This window comes from Adiantum capillus-veneris, chromosome 25 (assembly GCF_014529385.1).
Source record: "Adiantum capillus-veneris isolate H3 chromosome 25, ASM1452938v2, whole genome shotgun sequence".
NCBI lineage: Eukaryota > Viridiplantae > Streptophyta > Polypodiopsida > Polypodiales > Pteridaceae > Adiantum > Adiantum capillus-veneris.
Window position 1 is genome coordinate 136350424 of NC_140955.1, and position 20696 is coordinate 136371119.

The 20696-nt window shown below is 44.6% G+C and overlaps 1 long non-coding RNA gene across 1 annotated transcript; it reads right to left on the minus strand.

The window, feature by feature from the left end:
• Positions 1-19555: 19555 nt before the first annotated feature.
• On the minus strand, positions 19556-20273 carry LOC147425706 (uncharacterized). The gene is made up of 2 exons (XR_015186422.1): positions 19929-20273; positions 19556-19833 (listed from the first exon to the last, which is right to left on the minus strand). It is a non-coding gene; the product is annotated as an uncharacterized LOC147425706 (long non-coding RNA).
• Positions 20274-20696: the final 423 nt, after the last annotated feature.

The window sequence follows — 20696 nt, forward strand, 5'->3', positions numbered from 1 at the left end:
TTTCCGACGATGACAAAGCCCAAAAGGGCTAGCGCTGGCGGCCAATAGTATTATTGCCAATGGGGAGATCGAAAACGCAAGTGGCAGGGGGTTCCATCACGATGAAACGTTGTCCCTTGAGTGGCACCACCCCTTCATCTTTTGATCGCTGTCTGGTTGCATCTGGGGAGAGGAGACCTCATGCAGAAGGTGATACACCCGGTACCAGACCATGAAGAGCTGAAGCTCTGATACCATGTGAGAGTGCGAGTGTGCAAAGCGTGAGAGAGGAGAGGAGAGAGAGAGACAGTAGACACAAAACGCTGGTGTGAGGAAGAGGGGGCAATCAGCCCCCAATGACTCTCTATATCAGATGTAACCGATGTACATGATACTTGTCACAAACTGGTGACGTGGCAGGTCCCCGAAAAACACACACACATGCCCACTTAGGAGTCCAATACGGACAAGTGTTGACGTGGAAGAAACAGTACGGACAGCAATGCTAACGTGGCAGAAAACAATACGGATAACAGTACGGATCTCTGTATTGTTGACGTGGCTGTTGTATGGATTTCCGCAAATTGTGTTGATGCTTTTTGTTGGGCAGATTTTTGGGATCAGTTGCTTTTGGACAAATTGCTTAAAGGGATTATTTGCTTTTGAGTTTAATTGCTTTTGGGGGCTCTGCTTTTGGCATCCCTTGTAAGAATAAAAGAGTACTAAGGGCCTCTCTCTTCAAAGCATTTGAACGCAGAGTTTGAGAGCAGAGGTTCCTACAAGAGTTGTACTTTGCTCAAAGATTAATATAAAAGAAATACCGAAAGGGGCGCCAGTCTTTGGGGCCAATCACTCTTGGCACGGCACTATGCACGGCCGTGCCGACCAAATTGAACTGTGATTTTAAAGTTGTGAAGTATTTTAAGTAAATCCCTCTCGTGTCACGAGAGAATCTAGACTTGGGGTGCCCAAGTTTGTTACAATACTGGCAGCCTATACATAGGGCTCCTGGGTGAGGTCGGGTAAAAAATCCATACCAACCACCAGTAAAAGATCCCACGACCATGAATATCTGTGTAGGGCGCCTGGATAAAAGATAGTTGGTCGGCCCAGAAAGTGGGGGGCTGGACATGCATGCCCTAGACCTGAGTGAAGCAGCAGAGTGGTGCTCGTGACGGCACTTTCCCATGGAGATCTCTCGGAGGTTGGGACACCCCAGACTGCTACTACACTCATGGAGTATCCTTCAGTGGACATCGCAAGCTTTCGTAGCAGACATCTTCATCATTTGCCTCACGTCGAGTTCGCGTACACCACTTTGCTGCTTCACTCAGGTCTAAGGCATGCATGTACGGCTAGTGTGCCTGCATGCTGGCCACTCTTTGCATATTCATCTAGGCTGCGTTGTCCGGCTGCCCACTTATGGGCCGACCGCCTGTCTAGTATCCAGGGGCCTTACACAGGTACAAACCCACTTATATTCATGGCCTTACACAGGTACAGACCCACTTTTGTTGGTGGTTGGTCGTGGGATTTTCCCCGACCTCACCCAAGAGCCCTATATATAGGCTTCCTAGCGTGAGTCTATCATGTACATACGTTATATCTGATAAAGAGAGTCATTGGGGGCTGATTACCCCCTCCCCAAATACTACGAGCTTTTGTGTTGTCTACTCTCTCTCTCTCTCTCTCTCTCTCTCTCTCACACACACACACACACACACACACACACATGCACTCTCACACAGAGGAGCAGAGCAAAAAGCCTCTCAAGTACCAAGAAGTACCGAGTACCTCGTGTATCTATACACCAGCGTTTTTGTGAGGTGCAGCGGAAGTATTTAAGGATTTAGCTCGGATCTAGTACTCCGCATAAACACAAGGAACACTTCACTTCACTTGAAGGAATTGAACTGAACTAAATGAGAGAGAGAGAGAGAGAGAGAGAGAGAGAGAGAGTCAACACCAGGTCCCAAACCCTCAAGAGCCCCCTTGCTCTCTTGCCAGAGCAAGTACTTTCTTTATCCTTGCACAACGTTGATACAATGACTAAATGATGAGATGTTGATGCTAATGGGTATTGATGCTATTGATGTTGGGTACTACTAAGATAACGAAGGGTACTAGGGTATTGCTGGTACTGATTTTGGGTAATGATGGATACTATGTCGACGACAAGAACTCTATTCCACCTAAGGAACCGATAGCAGTTCTCAAAGAGAAGCACTTTCCACGAGCCTTGCATCACTTCACACTCGCTTGGAGCAGATGCAGATGCAAACCTCTTCCCAGAGTCATAATACTACTTCTCGGACTATTCATGCTGCTTCTCCGCCATCTTCTTTTGAAGCTTCAGTGGTCGACCAAGAAGAACCACTCAAACAAAAGCCTTCGGAACTCAAATTTTCTCACCCAAAGCATGCTTTCTCAGAGACAATTAAACACAAGATACCTTCGTGCGAGCAACAAAAGTCTCAACATGAATATTTTTGGAAATGCTACACTTCTAAGCAACCAACTTCTTATAGGAATCATCAGCAACAAAAGCAGCAACATGAAGCTTCCAAAGGATCATCAAAGATATTAAGATGGGCTTACTTAGTGGCACATATATCCGGCCCTAGTCGAGTACACGGTCGTGAATGTCGCGACGCTGGACAAGTTCCCCCTCGCGAGCCATGCCCTATATTTAACTCTTTCTTATCTAAAGGTGCTAAAGTCGAAGATTTATTGATCCTTTCCTTGTGCAAGAGGATTCTTCAAAGGTCTAAAAGGCAACAACTCCCTCAACCTCTCCCTTCTCAATTGGAAGCCTTAATAGCCACTGAGAAAGCTGAACATTCAAAAGATTTTGGTTCTTGTGTGACAACCAATAGGCACATACCCCCTTCTTTGGCTGTGTTCCAAGCAGAAAAAGTCGCCTCGTCACCCCCCTTGCAAAACAAAGTCTTTGTCTCTGAACAGATAACAAATGCAGTGGTGAATGACATTTTTCAAACTTGAAGATTCCAGTCGGTACAAAGGATAAATCAGATGCAGACTCTTGCAGCACGACTTCAATCGCTACAATTGAATCTTTGGACACAACTTGTTCCAGTGATAAACCTTTGCAGATGGATGTACCTCCAAATACTACTTTGTCTCAGTCTACGGCATCCCTTCAAGAGGATTTTACTGTTCCAGACAAACCAATGGAATACCTTACAAATTTCAAACCAGTGGTCTTCACTCAATCAATTTACCAATAATTTCACTCGAAGCAGATAAAGATTCAATCTTTTATTGGAAAAAGCTCGAAGTTACAAATGACTTTGACATTAGCAATTTGGTAAAATAGTTATGGTCAATAACAGTTATAGTCAATAACAGTGCCATGACATGGGACTTGACAGTTAGAGCTTTGGATGCAGAAGCAAGCAGAAATACAATTTCCTTCTCCCTGAGTTTCTTCTACTACCCTCGGTTTTCTTTTAAATATGAGGGAATGTCACGATTGTGATGTATTCTTTGTCTTGGTGTTACCTTCCTGCTTGATTCTTTTGCAGATACGAAGACGTACCAGATCCGAGACCCCTGATTCTCCAAAGGATGCATCCCTTTGCCCAAGAGTCGCACATGTTCGACGAATAGCCATGTCTCTTCAGCGAATGGCTACACCTTTACGCTGAAGGGTAACGACTCAAGGACACGACTATTGGCCTAGAGTCATGTCTCTTGACCTATGGTCATGTCTTTTCATCATGTCTCTTCACTTTCTATATAAGAACACCCTTGCAACACATTTCAAGCAATCATTCAATCAATCGAACATAGAGTCTTCTGAGTTTGTCTTTGATTTCAGTTCAAATTTCTTAAGACTTAATCATGAGTTTAAATACTTAATGAAGGATTGGTAACTAGAATCCTTACAAAGGCAAGAGCCTTCTGTACAGGAACCGGATTAGCTAATTGCTAATCCCCCACAAGTATGCATAGTTCCATCGCAAAGGATTGCGAAAACAGAGAGTTTCCTCGCATAAAAACTCATCCGTCTCAAAGGGGAGCTGTCCCATTGCGTGGAGGAGCACCTGAGACACACGTAGACGTGCTCGCTCCGCCCAAAACGATCCAAAACAGAAAATTACAGCCTACTGTGTTTTTCTGCAGCTTTAGGATTTCGCAACTAACCTGCAAGACATCGCTAGGGGAGCCTCGAGAAAGCCTTGGGATGCTTAAACAAGGCTTTGGTGGGGCATTATTGTATGTGCAAGGGGAGAGAGACATGCACGAGAGAAAATCGTCGTGCTACATGAGACAAGGGAGAAGGCAAGCTTTCTATTAAAGCTGGGATCACCTGCACCCACTACTCACACACAAACTGTAGGCTCACAATGTGAAAATCAGCCTCCTCCCTCGGTTTTGGGCGCCCCCTCATGGATGAGGCTTCTAGAGAGTCTGTGTGGCTTGTAGGTTGCTCTTCTACTTCCATGTGTCCAAATTGCCTCTTGAGTTAATTTCCTAGTACCCACCAACTTATAACGTGTAGCAAGGGGCCTAAATGACTTTGAACTGAGCCTAGACACCCTTTCACTGCTCGATTTTCAAAGCCGACTGGCCCGACCATCTCGTGGCGACTTGCTCTTCTCGACTGCGGGTGAAACTCTCGACTGTCAGTAATTTCACACTGGCCACACAATGTCCGGCCATTGGTGACTTCAAAAAGAGAGTCCCAAAAATTAAATAAAAATCAAGGGAAGAAACCAACAACTAAGATCAGTGGTTGCCACAACCTCGTTACATACCCCACTCTTGAAATTGCAAACATCCTCGATTGCATGCTAGATATACATGCCATAGATAATTTAGTGTGATTAGCATCCTTTTATCATCACAGGTTTCTCAGATGACCATGTATAGTTCTGGGGGTTTTATGCACATTTCCCAAGGCAAGAGCCTTCTGTACAGGAACTGGATTAGCTAATTGCTAATCCCCCACAGGTACGCACAGTTCCATCACAAGGATTGCAAAAATGGAGAGTTTTCTCACATGAAAACTCCTCCGTTCCAAAGAGGAATTGTCCCATTGCGTATGGGAGCACCTGACACATGCGTAGACGTGCTCGCTCCGCCCAAAACGATCCAAACCAAAAAATTACAGCCTGCTGTGATTTTCTGCAGGTTTAGGGTTTCGCACCTAAATTGCAGGACAACGTGAGAGGAGCCTCGAGAAAGCCTTTGGATGCTTAATCAGGGCTTTGGACACCTGACAGTGATAAAACACGGAATTACATGTCACGTGACACATCCAACCCTATGTGTCCGTGGACAAGCTACAACATGACCAAGGTTCAGTTCAGTCAAGCCAATCTAGAATAGGAAGTGATCTGGCACTTTTGTGAGTCTGTTCGCAGACCGTGCATGTCCAGACACTTAGATTAGATGCATATCCTCCGGTTGCACAGAGCATGATCATCAGATTTCCATCAGAACCCATCAGTAGCATTTTTACAGTGCATAGACCTATTTTCCGTATTTTTGACGTTTTTCACTTATTATTTTTAAGTGACTTTTGTTGGAAAGTAGGTAGAGCAATTTTGCTAAGTTTGTATATAAGCAAACCTAGCGCTAGCACTTTCTGGCAGAAGCGGTAGCAGGAACACAAGTTCAGTAGGCACCTTCTCAACAAGACCCCCCACTAGCAATAAACCTAGCGTTTTCAGCCAAGGACTCAAGAGCCGCCAACGTTTTTCAGCAGTGCAAATCAGCCATAGCGTTTTGCATTTACAGGACAACCCGGCAACAGCAGGATAGCAGAAACACTAGCATTTTTGCATCAGAACCAATATTCAGCCCTAGCATTTTTGCATCAACATAGCCATCTAGCGTCTTACAGATTCACCGCGACGAAACACCAAGAGGAACCAGTGTTTTCAGTTTGTAGCAGTCAGTATCTGCAGTAGAACCCCAAAACCTCGCAGATCTCACCTTCCCGCAGTAGATCCTCGTCGCACGATCAGATCCCGCGAAGTTTGCAGCTTCAGCCCGGAAAACGCAGATTTCAGCATCTGCAGTTTCAGCGAGTCGTCGTTGCATCGTCGTCATCATCGTCATCGCTGTCATAGAGTCAAAATTAAGTAGATAAAGATTTGCATATTTCAGCCATTAGCATTTTCAGATTTCAGCCCGTCTCGTCGTCGACATCGTCGGCAAGTCCAAAGCATTGTTGAGATTTGTGCAATCAATAGTAGACCGCTCTTGCCATAAAGAGTGGAGCCTTCGGAGGAGGGTTTGACAACATTCTGGTGTCGTATACTTCTCTCTCTATCTCTCAGTCTCAGCACCTTCATTCACAGTGTTCATCACTTTGTTGATGTCCCTTGCACTCTCTCACTAAAGGAACGGAAGACTCTCCCTTCCGTAAGTAAAAGAAACCCTTGAGAACAGTTCGGAGCACTCATCTTGAGCAAAGTTCAACATTCACATTTTGCTACACCTTACATTACAGCACGCTGCAACTGACCAGCAGCTCACCGGAAAGCTTCCAAATAGCAAGGGAAAGTGTCCTTTGTGTGTACTTTTGATCTATAGAGGTTTTTGCACCATTATGATGGTGAAATTGGGTCAAAAACTTGCAATTACAGACATGGACAGGTTTGGACAGCTTCATGAGAGTTAGGTGAAAGTGTTCAAATCGTCTATTTGCAATAAATACCGAAAGGGCTGCCAGTCTTTGGGGCCTAAAGGGTGTCGCTGTCTGCTTGTTAGCACTCTAGCTGCCAGGTCGTGGTTTGTTTGAAGTGTTAGTTCTAGTCACAGGTTTATTTGTGAAGTTTCTCAAGGTCGTAAAGTTCGAGTAAAGTTTTTCAAGTTGAGAGCTAAAGTCTACCGCCCAATGGGCCAGTTTCACTGCTCAGTCTTACCCTCGTTGCAATCACCATTCCCATTGCAACCAAGACACCATTTTCAGCTTTCAGCCAGCAGACCAGTTAGCGTTTTTCAGTTGTCAGCCATCGTCGTCGCCGACGGCAGTAAATCAGCCCGTAGCCTCACCGCACTTGCAGAAGTCCATCAGCATCCCTAGCGTTTTTCAGATTTCAGCCCATTAGCTTCGATATCGTCATCGACATCGTCATCTTCATCGTCGTCATGAGCATTTAGAACCATTGTACTAGACTTTGTGCAATCTAAAGCAAATTGTAAGGTGCAACGGAAATGAATGTTGAACTTTGCTCAACATAGTCCTCCAAACTGTGCTCAAGGATTCCTTTAGGCTTTTACTTACGGAAGGGAGAGCCTTCCGTTCCTTTAGTGAGAGAGTGCAATGGACACAAACAAAGTGGTGAACACTATGAATGAAGGTGCTGAGACTGAAAGATAGAGAGAGAAGAATACGACACCAGAATGTTGTCAAAACCCTCCTCCGAAGGCCCCACTCTCTATGGCGAGAGCGGTCTACTATTGATTGCACAAATCTCTACGATGCTTGGACTTGCCGACGATGTCGACGACGACGACGAGACGGGCTGAAATTTGAAAATGCTAAGAGCTGAAATCTGCAAATCTTTATCTGCTGAATTTGACCTTTATGTTGGTGACGATGTCGATGGCGATGATACAACGACAACGTGCTGAAAAAGCAGATGCTGAAATCTGCGTTTTCCGGGCTAAAACTACAAACTTCGCGGGATCTGACCGTGCGACGAATATCTGCTATGGGAAGGTGAGATCTGCAAAGTTTGGGACTTCTACTGCGTAGTCTGACTGCTGAAAACTGAAAACGCTGGTCCTTTTTGATGCCTTGTCGCGAAGAATCTGCAAAACGCTGGTTGGTCCTGCTCATCCAAAAATGCTAGGCTAAATTCTGTCTTCTATTGCTGCCGGTTGTCTTGCAATGCAAAAAGCTAGGCTGATCTGCTGTTCTAACGTCGTCGGGAATCTGCAAGTGCAAAAACGCCAAGGCTGGTCTGTGGATGCAAAAACGCTAGGGTCTCTTGCTGATGCAGAAACGCTAGGCCTGCTGGTGGTCCTGCTAAGAAGATGCTTGTTGAACCGAAGTTCCTGCTGCCTCTTCTGCCAGAAAGTGCTAGCGCTGGGTTTGTATATATACAAACTTAGTAAATTTGCCCTACCTAGTTCCCAACAAAGTCACTTAAAAATAATAAGTGAAAAATGTCAAAAATAGGAAAAATAGGTCTATGCACTGTAAAAATTCTCCTGATGGGTTCTGATGGAAATTTGATGATCATGCTGTGTGCAACCAGAGGATATGCATCTAATCTAAGTGCATGCACGGTCTGCGAACAGACTCACAAAAGGGCCAAATCACTTCCTATTCTAGACTGACTTGACTGAATTGAACCCTTGTCATGCTGTAGCTTGTCCACGAACACATAGGGTTGGATGTGTCACGTGACATCCCCTCCTTTTCAAAGTGAGGTACCGATACCGAACTGTATGGCGTCAAGGGAGATCGCCAACAGCATCTGTAATCCTAGAAAGGACTCTTTGTCGGCCCACTTTGATGCGTGGTCGTGCAATACTTGAACTTCATAAAGGTTTGCAACACTTGCTTCTTTGGGCCGCACCGAAAGCGACACAAAGGCTTCTATGGCTCCTTCGATGCTTCAACTTCGTCTAGAGTCATGCGTCTACCTTCTTCAAGAATCTCCGAGGATGAAAATTCCTGAAACCACTTCCAACACAAAATCATGAACATACCCATTCCATGTAAAGTGACTGGAAAAATTCTATTCCTTCGAAAAAGTTGTGCATGCAATGCAGATGAACAAAGTGACGGAGTGCCAAACCGTTCATCAAACACACGCAAACAATGGGATCGAATCTTGAATTTCTGATCTAAATCAATCAATTGTGGCAAATCACAATGAAAATGTCGATGCTTGATGCTCAATCTTTCTTGTGCTCTTTCTACGATTGTGTCATGCTAAGGAAGAGACATGGAATGTGAATTCCTTGAATGCAACCATTTCATCTTTTCATGAGTAATCCGCATACATCCGTGCTCATTCATGAGTGAATCGTGTTCATCGTACAATATGTCATGCCTATGAAAAGGAATCAAATAAGGACGGTGACTAAAATACAGGAAGGCATCACGAATGAAACACTTGAACAATGCATGCTGACTAATCATTCGTACACATAATACTTCCTGAGAGGGTTTCTTTGGACCTAGGCTCAAGAGTCAAGATCGGTTCTTCATGATGGATCGAATCTTCTTGTGGGGGTTCTTTGAACCTTGACCCGAGAGCCAAGATCGGTTCTTCGTGATTGATCGAATCTGCAATGAGGTTAGCTTTACTAGAGAAAGTATCAACTAACACATCATCCTTGTGAACAATCACATCATCTTTATCTTGCAAATCATCATGCTCGTGAGAAATCACATCTTGATCATTATGCAAATCATCATGCTTGTGAGAAATCACATCTTGATCATCATGCAAATCATCACGCTTGTCATTCAAATCATCATGCAAATCCTGTGTGTCGTGCTTTGGAGAAGACGAGATTGAGAGAGTCTCCTTCTCCTAAATCCTTTCAATCTTCGCCTGCACATTAGAAATGAGAGATGGAGAATGAAAAACGTTCTTGCGTTCTGTTTTTCTTTCTGCGTACTTGCGATCAAATTCTTTGGCCTCCAAGTATAATTGCTCGCGCTCACGCTCCATGGCTACCATTCGTGCTTCGTGCCACGCTGTCGTCATGTCCATCATCGTCTTGCACCGAGCCTCCATAGGATCTGGTGCAATCCTTGGCATAGATAGGAAAGGGGGAGGGTCAAAAAAACCTCTTGGTCGGAAAAATTCTTCTTTGCTACTCCCATGCTCACCACCTTCATGCAAAGTATCCATACCGCTTCAAGTGATGACCATTCAGTGAAGTCTTGGGTTCTTAAGTTCACGAGGAACTTGGGTTCTTGTGGGTCTTGGTTTCTTGGGGGTCTTGAAGTTCTTGAGGTTCTTGAGGGTCTTGAGGGTCTTGAGGTTCTTCTTTAGCTTGCAATCCGTGTCAGAGAAGGATCTTCTCTACAACCGAGCTCTACTCTTTCCTGCAGGCGCACCCCTTGGCGGCCTTGCGCTCACACCAAGGTTGCTTTTTTCCACCTCACGTCGATTGGCCGGCCGCTAAGTGCACGGTCCGCTCTCAATGAGTGAAAAGTGGCACAAAGGGAGGCTGGACAAGCCCTTCTTTCTTGGGATTCTTGTCACTCTTCAACAAGATTAGGAATAGACACGCCCAAGAAAACTTGGGTTACGTGCGACCGCAACAAGCAAAAACAAATTATGTGGTTCTTGTGGTTCTTTCCTTAAGTGATACGGAACACTACCCAAGCTCTGATACCAATGTAAGGTGCAACGGAAGTGAATGTTGAACTCTGCTCAAGATGAGTGCTCCGAACTGTGCTCAAGGATTCCTTTTACTTATGGAAGGGAGAGTCTTCCGTTCCTTTAGTGAGAGAGTGCAATGGACACAAACAAAGTGGTGAACATTGTGAATGAAGGTGCTGAGACTGAGAGATAGAGAGAGAAGAATACGACACCAGAATGTTGTCAAAACACTCCTCTGAAGGCCCCACTCTATATGGCAAGAGCGGTCTACTATTGATTGCACAAATCTCTACAATGCTTGGACTTGCAGACAATGTCGACGACGACGACGAGAAGGGCTGAAATCTGCAAATCTTTATCTGCTGAATTCTGACTCTATGTCGGTGATAATGTCGATGGTGACGATACGACAACGACGTGCTGAAAATGCAGATGCTGAAATCTGCGTTTTCCAGGCTAAAACTACAAACTTCGTCGGATCTGACTGTCTGGTGAGGATCTGCTGCGGGAAGGTGAGATCTGCGAGGTTTGGGACTTCTACTACGCAGTCTGACTACTGAAAACTGAAAACGCTGGTCCTTCTTGATGCCTTGTCGCGAAGAATCTGCAAAACGCTGGTTGGTCTTGCTTATCCAAAAACACTAGGCTGAATTCTGTCTTCTGTTGCTGCCGGTTGTCTTGCAATGCAAAACGCTAGGCTGATTTGCTGTTCTAACGTCGCCGGGATTCTGCAAGTACAAAAACGCCAAGGCTGGTCTGTGGATGCAAAAACGCTACGGTCTCTTGCTGATGCAGAAACGCTAGGCCTGTTGGGAGTCCTGCTGAGAAGATACTTGTTGAACCGAAGTTCCTGCTCCCTCTTCTGCCAGAAAGTGCTAGCGCTAGGTTTCTATATATACAAACTTAGTAAATCTGCCCTACCTAGTTCCCAACAAAAGTCACTTAAAAATAATAAGTGAAAAATGTCAAAAATAAGGAAAATAGGTTTATGCACTGTAAAAATGCTCCTGATGGGTTCTGATGAAAATCTGATGATCATGTTGTGTGCAACCAAAGGATATGCATCTAATCTAAGTGCTTGGACATGCACGGTCTACGAACAGACTCACAAAAGTACCAGATCACTTCCTATTCTAAACTGACTTGACTGAACTGAACCCTTGTCATGCTGTAGCTTGTACACGGACACATAGGGTTGGATGTGTCACGTGACACAAATACCTCTCTAGCAATAGAGAGAGGGACCCTTGGAAGGAGGTTTGGAACCCCATCTAGTGTCGTCTCTCTCTCTCTCTCTCTCTCTCTCTCTCTCTCTCTCTCTCTCTCTCTCTCTCTCTCTCTCTATGTGTCACGTGACACATCCAACCCTATGTGTCCGTGGACAAGCTACAACATAGCAAGGGTTCAATCAGTCCACTCGGTCTAGATTAGAAGTGATTTGGCACTTTTGTGAGTCTATTCGTAGACCGTGCATGCCCAGTCACTTAGTGTAGTTGCATATCCTCTGGTTGCACACAACATGATCATAAGCATTCCCATCAGAATCCATTAGAATCAGTTAGGGGAATTTTCCAGTGCATTTAGCCTATTTTACCTATTTTTGACATTTTTCACTTATTTATTAAGTGACTTTTGTTGGAAACTGAGTAGGGCAAATTGGGTAAATTAATATATAAGCAAACACAAGTTAGCACTAAAGGGCAGAAGAGGCAGCAGGAGCACATGCTCAACAGGCACAGAACCCCCCAAGAGACCTAGCGTTTATGCTCCACAGCAACAGCCGAGCGTTTTTGGACCAGATCAGCCAGCGATTTGCAATTGCAGGTTCTAACGACAGCAGAACATCAGAGCAGCCTAGCGTTTTGCATTTGCAAGACAACCGACGTCAAAATTGCAGATTTTCAGCCCTAGCGTTTTTGCATCTGCAACCAACCCTAGCGTTTTGCAGATTCTCCACGTCGGAAACTCAAGAACCATCAGTGTTTTCAGTTTTCAGTAGTTAGCACCCACACATCAAGTCCCGAACCTCGCAGATCTCACCTTCCCGCAACAGTTCCTCGCCGCACGGTCAGTTTCCGCAAGGTTTACAATTTCAGCCCGGAAAACGCAAATTTCAGCATCTGCGTTTTCAGCGCGTCGTCGTCGCATCGTCGCCATCGACATGTCATCGACATAGAGTCAGAATTCAGTAGATAAAGATTTGGAGATTTCAGCCATTAGTAGTCTCAGATTTCAGCCCGTCTCGTCGTCGTCCTCATCGTCGTCAAGTCCCAGCATTGTAGAGATTTGTGCAATCATAAGTAAACCACTCTCGCCACAAAGAGTGGGGCCTTCGGAGGAGGGTTTTACGTCTCTGGTGTCGTATTCTCTTCTCTATCTCTCAGTCTCATGCACCCTCCCGCACAGTGTCCATTCACTTTGTTTGTGTCCATTGCACTCTCTCACTAAAGGAACGGAAGGCTCTCTCTTTCGTAAGTAAAAGGAACACTTGAGCACAGTTCGGAGCACTCATCTTGAGCAAAGTTCAAATATTCATTCCGCTGCACCTAACATTGGTATCAGAGCTTTGACAGTGTTCTGTATCACTCAAGGAAAGAACCACAAGAATCACAAGAATTTTTTTTGCTTGTTGCGGTCGCAAGAACCCAAGTTCGCTTGGGCGTGTCGATTCCTAATCTTGTTTTTGAAGAGTGACAGGAATCCCAGGAAAGAAGGGCTTGTCCAGCCTCCCCTTGTGTCTCTTTTCACTCATTGAGAGCAGACCGTGCATTTAGCGGCCGGCCAATCGACGTGAGGTGGGAAAAAGCAACCTTGGTGTGAGCGCAAGGCCGCCAAGGGGTGCGCCCGCGGAAAAGAGTAGAACTCGGGTGAAGAGAAGATCCTTCTCTAACACAGATTGCAAGCGAAAGAAAACCCTCAAGAACCTCAAGAACTCAACACCCTCAAGAACCTAAGAACCCAAGAACCTCAAGACCCTCAAGAACCTCAAGACCCTCAAAAACCGAAGACCCACAAGAACCCAAGTTCCTCGTGAACTTAAGGACCCACGACTTCAGAATGGTCATCACTCGAAGAGGAATGGATACTTCGCTTAGAGGTGATGAGCATGAGAGAGGCGAAGAAGAATTTTCCCCACCGGGAGGTTTTTCCGACCCTCCCCCTTTTCCATCCACGATAAGGATTGCACTAACTCCTATGGAGGCTTTGAACCAGATGTTTATGGAAAGGAACTTAGAACGCGAAGCAAGAAATGCAGAAACAATAGCAGAAATGAATCGAAGACACGCAGAAAGAATAGCAGAACTGAATCGCACGCACGCAGAAGACAAAGCAGAAAGAGAAGCAGAAAGAAAGGCAAGACAAGAACAGAGAGACCGACACATGCAAGAGTTCTTGCAACTATTTTCTCAAGTGCCGGCACAGATGCCAGAGATTCAAGAGACGAAGACTCTCTCAGTCTCTTCTTCTCCAAAGCATGACACACATGATTCGCATGATAATAAGCATGATGATTTGAATGACAATGATAAGCATGATGATTTGGATGATAATGATGAGCATGATGATTTGCATGATCAAGATGTGATTTCTCACAAGCATGATGATTTGCATGAAGATGATGTGATTGTTCACACGGATGATGTGTTAGTTGATGCTTTTTCTAGCAAAGCTAACCTCGTTGTAGATTCGATCAATCACGAAGACCCGATCTTGGCTTTCGAGTCGAGGTCCAAAGAACCCCCACACGACGATTCGATCATTCGGGAAGAGCCGATCTTGGCTCTCGAGCCTAGGTCCAAAGAACCCTCACAGGAAGAATTTCAGCCATGAAGATTCTTGAAGAAGCATGACTAAAGACGAAGATGAAGGATTGAAGGAGCCACAGAAGACTTTGTGTCGCTTTCGGCGCGGCCCAAAGAAGCAAGCGTTGCAGACCTTCATGAAGTTCAAGTATCGCACGACCCACACATCAGAGTGGGCCAGCAAAGAGTCCCTTCCAGGATTCCGGATGCTATTGGCGATCTCCCTCGATGCCATTCGGTTCAGTACCAGTACCTCACTTTGAAAAGGAGGGGATGTCACGTAACACATCCAACCCTATGTGTCCATGGACAAGCTACAGCATAGCAAGTGTTCAGTCAGTCCAGTCAGTCTAGATTAGAAGTGATCTGGCACTTTTGTGAGTCTATTCGTAGACCGTGCATGCCCAATCACTTAGTGTAGTTGCATATCCTCTGGTTGCAAATAGCATGATCATAAGCATTCCCATCAAAATCCAATAGAATCAGTTAGGGGAATTTTCCAGTGCATTTAGCCTATTTTACCTATTTTTGACATTTTTCACTTATTTATTAAGTGACTTTTGTTGGAAACTGAGTAGGGCAAATTGGGTAAGTTAATATATAAGCAAACATAGCACTAAAGGGCAGAAGAGGCAGCAGGAGCACATGCTCAACAGACACAGAACCCCCCCAAGAGACCTAGCGTTTTTGCTCCACAGCAACAGCCTAGCGTTTTTGGACCAGATCAGCCAGCAATTTGCACTTGCAGGTTCTGGCGACAACAGAACATCAGAGCAGCCTAGCGTTGTGCATTTGCAAGACAACCGGCGTCAGAATTGCAGATTTTCAGCCCTAGCATTTTTGCATCTGCAGCCAAACCCTAGCGTTTTGCAAATTCTTTGCGTCGGAAACTCAAGACACATCAGCATTTTCAGTTTTCAGCAGTTAGCACCCACAGATCAAGTCCCGAACCTCGCAGCTCTCACCTTTCCGCAGCAGTTCCTCGCCACACGATCACTTTCCGCAAGGTTTACAATTTCAGCCCGGAAAACGCAGATTTCAGCATCCATGTTTTCAGCGCGTCGTCTCGCATCGTCGCCATCGACATCCGTATCCACATTGAGTCAGAATTTAGTAGATAAAGATTTGCAGATTTCAGCCATTAGCAGTCTAAAATTTCAGCCCGTCTCGTCGTCGTCCTCATCGTCGTCAAGTCCAAGCATTGTAGAGATTTGTGCAATCATAAGTGAACCACTCTCGCCACAGAGAGTGGGGCCTTCGGAGGAGGGTTTTACAACGTCTCTGGTGTCATATTCTCTTCTCTATCTCTCAGTTTCATGCAGCCTCACGCACAGTGTCCATTCACTTTGTTTGTGTTCATTGCGCTCTCTCACTAAAGGAACGGAAGGCTCTCTCTTTCGTAAGTAAAAGGAACCCTTAAGCACAGTTCGGAGCACTCATCTTGAGCAAAGTTCAAATATTCATTCCGCTGCACCTAACATTGGTATCAGAGCTTTGACAGTGTTCTGTATCACTCAAGGAAAGAACCACAAGAATCACAAGAATTTTTTTTGCTTGTTGCGGTCGCACGAACCCAAGTTCGCTTGGGCGTGTCGATTCCTAATCTTGTTTTTGAAGAGTGACAGGAATCCCAGGAAAGAAGGGCTTGTCAAGCCTCCCCTTGTGTCTCTTTTCACTCATTGAGAGCGGACCCTGCACTTAGCGGCCGGCCAATCGACGTGAGGTGGGAAAAAGCAACCTTGGTGTGAGCGCAAGGCCGCCAAGGGGTGCGCCCGCGGAAAAGAGTAGAACTCGGGTGAAAAGAAGATCCTTCTTTAACACAGATTGCAAGCGAAAGAAGACCCTCAAGAACCTCAAGAACTCAAGAACCCAAGACCCTCAAAAACCCAAGACCCACAAGAACCCAAGTTCCTCGTGAACTTAAGAACCCACGACTTCAGAATGGTCATCACTCGAATCGGAATGGATACTTTGCTTAGAGGTGATGAGCATGAGAGAGGCAAAGAAGAATTTTTCCCACCACGAGGTTTTTCCGACCCTCCCCCTTTTCCATCCACGATAAGGATTGCACTAACTCCTATGGAGACTTTGTACCAGATGTTTATGGAAAGAAACTTAGAACGCGAAGCAAGAAATGCAGAAAGAATAGCAGAAATGAATCGAAGACACGCAGAAAGAATAGCAGAGCTGAATCCCAGGCACGCAGAAGACAAAGCAGAAAGAGAAGCAGAAAGAAAGGCAAGACAAGAACAGAGAGACCGACACATGCAAGAGTTCTTGCAACTCTTTTCTCAAGTGCCGACACAGATGCCAGAGATTCAAGAGACGAAGACTCTCTCAGTCTCTTCTTCTCCAAAGCATGACACACATGATTTGCATGATGATTTGAATGACAATGATAAGCATGATGATTTGGATGATAATGATGAGCATGATGATTTGCATAATCGAGATGTGATTTCTCACAAGCATGATGATTTGCATGAAGAGGATGTGATTGTTCACACGGATGATGTGTTAGTTGATGCTTTTTCTAGCAAAGCTAACCTCGTTGTAGATTCGATCTATCACGAAGACCCGATCTTGGCTTTCGAGTCGAGGTCCACAGAACCCCCACAGGACGATTCAATCATTCAGGAAGAACCGATCTTGGCTCTCGAGCCTAGGTGCAAAGAACCCTCACAGGAAGGATTTCAGCCATGAAGATTCTTGAAGAAGCATGACTAAAGACGAAGATGAAGGATTGAAGGAGCCACAGAAGACTTTGTCGCTTTCAGCGCGGCCCAAAGAAGCAAGCGTTGCAGACCTTCATGAAGTTCAAGTATCGCATGACCCACACATCAGAGTGGGCCGGCGAAGAGTCCCTTCCAGGATTCCGGATGCTATTGGCGATCTCCCTCGACGCCATTCGGTTCGGTATCAGTACCTCACTTTGAAAAGGAGGGGATGTCACGTGACACATCCAACCCTATGTGTCCGTGAACAAGCTACAGCATAGCAAATGTTCAGTCAATCCAGTCAGTCTAGATTAGAAGTGATATGGCACTTTTGTGAGTCTATTTGTAGAACGTGCATACCCAGTCACTTAGTGTAGATGCATATACTCTGGTTGCACACAACATGATCATAAGCATTCCCATCAGAATCCATTAGAATCAGTTAGGGGAATTTTCCAGTGCATTTAGCCTATTTTACCTATTTTTGATATTTTTCACTTATTTATTAAGTGACTTTTGTTGGAAACTGAGTAGGGCAAATTGGGTAAGTTAATATATAAGCAAACACAAGTTAGCACTAAAGGGCAGAAGAGGCAGCAGGAGCACATGCTCAACAGGCACAGAACCCCCCCAAGAGACCTAGCGTTTTTGCTCCACAGCAACAGCCTGGCGTTTTTGGACCAGATCAGCCAGCGATTTGCAATTGCAGGTTCTAGCGACAACAGAACATCAGAGCAGCCTAGCGTTTTGCATTTATAAGACAACCGGCGTCAGAATTGCAGATTTTCAGCCCTAGTGTTTTTTCATCTGCAGCCAACCCTAGCGTTTTGTGGATTCTCCACGTTGGAAACTCAAGAACCATCAGCGTTTTCAGTTTTCAACATTTAGCACCCACAGATCAAGTCCCGAACCTCACAGATCTCACCTTCCCGCAGCAGTTCCTCGCCGCACGGTCAGTTTCCGCAAGGTTTACAGTTTCAACCTGGAAAACGCAGATTTTAGCATCTGCGTTTTCAGCGCGTAGTCGTCGCATCGTCGCCATCGACATCGTCATCAACATAGAGTCAGAATTCAGCAGATAAAGATTTGCAGATTTCAGCCATTAGCAGTCTCAGATTTCAGCCCGTCTCGTCGTCATCCTCACCGTCGTCAAGTCCAAGCATTGTAGAGATTTGTGCAATCATAAGTAAACCACTCTCGCCACAGAGAGTGGGGCCTTCGGAGGAGGGTTTTACAACGTCTCTGGTGTCGTATTCTCTTCTCTATCTCTCAGTCTCATGCACCCTCACACAGTGTCCATTCACTTTCTTTGTGTCCATTGCACTCTCTCACTAAAGGAACGGAATGCTCTCCCTTTCGTAAGTAAAAGGAAATCTTGAGCACAGTTCGGAGCACTCATCTTGAGCAAAGTTCAAATATTCATTCCGCTGCATCTTACTCTCTCTCTCTCTCTCTCTCTCTCTCTCTCTCTCTCTCTCTCTCTCTCTCTCTCTCTCTCTCTTTAACATGTCAATTATCAGCATAGAGAGCTTTCCCTCTTATTCTCATTCTCATTTTCAGATGTCCTCACTCTCTCACAGTTGCCTTATATATGTATGTGACATTGCAGGTGTTCTCTATGTCAGAGCATCTTTTCAAAATCGAATTAGATTGGAATCAAGGTGTCCACCAAATGGGAGGCGGTATGTGTCTTCATTGCATCTTCCGCTGCCTATTCTGACCCAGCTATCAATTTAATGGCATCTCGTTGGCTTCTGCCTCATGAAATTAATTTGCTCAATAGAAACCTGTAGGGCATTTTCCACTTCAAGGAAAACTTTTGAGTGTGCGTGAAGCTACAACAAGCGGGTAATGGAAAACCATTACATCAAAGACATTTATCGTTGATTTGGGCATGGCAAGACCACTTAGTGTTAAGAGGATTTGCAGAATCCTTGAATACCTGCCACCCTATCATCCCCTGGTTATTATAGTTAAACATTGCCTCTTTGTGACATCGTTTTTCTCCGGATCTTTGCTTTTCTTGAAGTCACTCCAAGACAACATACTTCTTTCTTTGAAAATTCCTCCTAGAGTTGCCAAAGCTTTGAACTTTCTCTGGGTTAGAGTTCCTAGTCAACAGCAATCACGCATTCACAGTAGTGTGAACTCTCTTGCTCGCTTCCCTCCTCTCCCTCGGGGTTTTCAATCGAACCAACCATAGGCTCAGCAGTCTTAAACTTCTTGGGTGTGAAGCAGAAGCTCAATCTACGTTCTATACAATTATCTCCCATTTGACAACACCAAGGACAAAACGAATTTTGTTGTCATGTCTTCATTTCGTACGCACCTTCCATTTCACATAAAGCTCCAAGCCGAAGAAGAAAATTGCATAATATCTAGATAAATCTTGATAGGGATGCGAGGAATTGACAAGACTCTTCTCTTCTCTTCTCAGGTGCCTCACACTTAGGTAGATGTTTCTTGTGATGTTTCTGTAGAGGTTTTGCAGAATCCTTGAATACCCCTATCATCCAGCGTGGTTATTATAGTTAAACATTGCCTCACACTTAGATGGATGTTTCCTGTGTAGTTATGAATTTTTTTATACTATTCACAAAGCAAGAGCAAATTACTGTTGACAACATCAAGAATTTACTCTCTATGAGATAAGAAGGAGATCCAAAAAAGAATTACAATTCACACAACAAGAGCGAATTAGTTGCAAAATTTACTGTACGTGACAGATTACAAAAGCGCTAGAAATTGGAAAAGTTCTAAATACATCACCAAAAGTTTTGACTTTTTATCTGTATGAGATAAGAAGGAGATCCAAAAAAGAATTACAAATCACACAACAAGAGCGAATTAGTTGCAAAATTTACTGTACGTGACAGATTACAAAAGCGCTAGAAATTGGAAAAGTTCTAAATACATCACCAAAAGTTTCACTTTTTTTTTTAAAGGGGAGCTAAGGTTAAGGAACCTCCATTGGCCAGCACATTCTTTATTCCCGCAATTTCCCTAGCAACACCAATTATCGCCCCTGAAATCCAACATGGTTTCATAGAGAAAATAAAGAATACAGGGAAAGGTGCGAAAAGACAAGCGAGTAGTGCCTGCAATGTAAAGAGAGCCGCACGTAACCACCAGTAAACGGAAGTTAATGAGGGGGCAGCCCATGGCGGCAGCAGCAGCAGCAGGAGGAGGAGGAGGTGGTGGAGACACGATCTTTACAACGATCACTTCCAAGTCAACCGGGCAAAAATAGCTGAGCGCTGCAGTGTTTTTGAGAGCGATCTGCCCTAAAAGCATGTAGGCTTCTCTCTTTTCACCGGCTAGTTCGTGTTCTCTCTCTCTCTCTCTCCCTCGTTGCATGGCGCAAGCGTTTTCTCTCTCTTTCTCTCTCTCAAGAACGATCAGTTCTCTGCTATTTTCAATCGGTTTGTGGAAATTCCAAAATACCCCTCAAATTTCAATAAATCACATTGTATCTATTTTGGTTGGATTGTTCAAGAATTTCTAATCTTTACTCCTTTTTGACAAATGCGATCCGTTTTTGAGATACAATTTGTCACAAATTACCTCTCCAAAAAGGGCAATTATGTATAAAACTAATGAAGGAATTCATAGACAATCAATCTTATTATGAAAAGCTACAACTTTTTTCACCTTTGGAGAAATTTAATCTCACAACCAAGGGTATTTTGGGAATTTTGACAAATTTGAGGGGCAGTTTGGGAATTTATGACAAAATATTGGGGGTAAATTGGGAATTTTTTAAGTCTGAGGGATATTTTGGAATTTCTCACAAGTATTTCACTAGAAGAGGTTGTGTGCTCTTGTGACGCTATTAGCGACAGAAATACACTGGGTTTTTATAACCC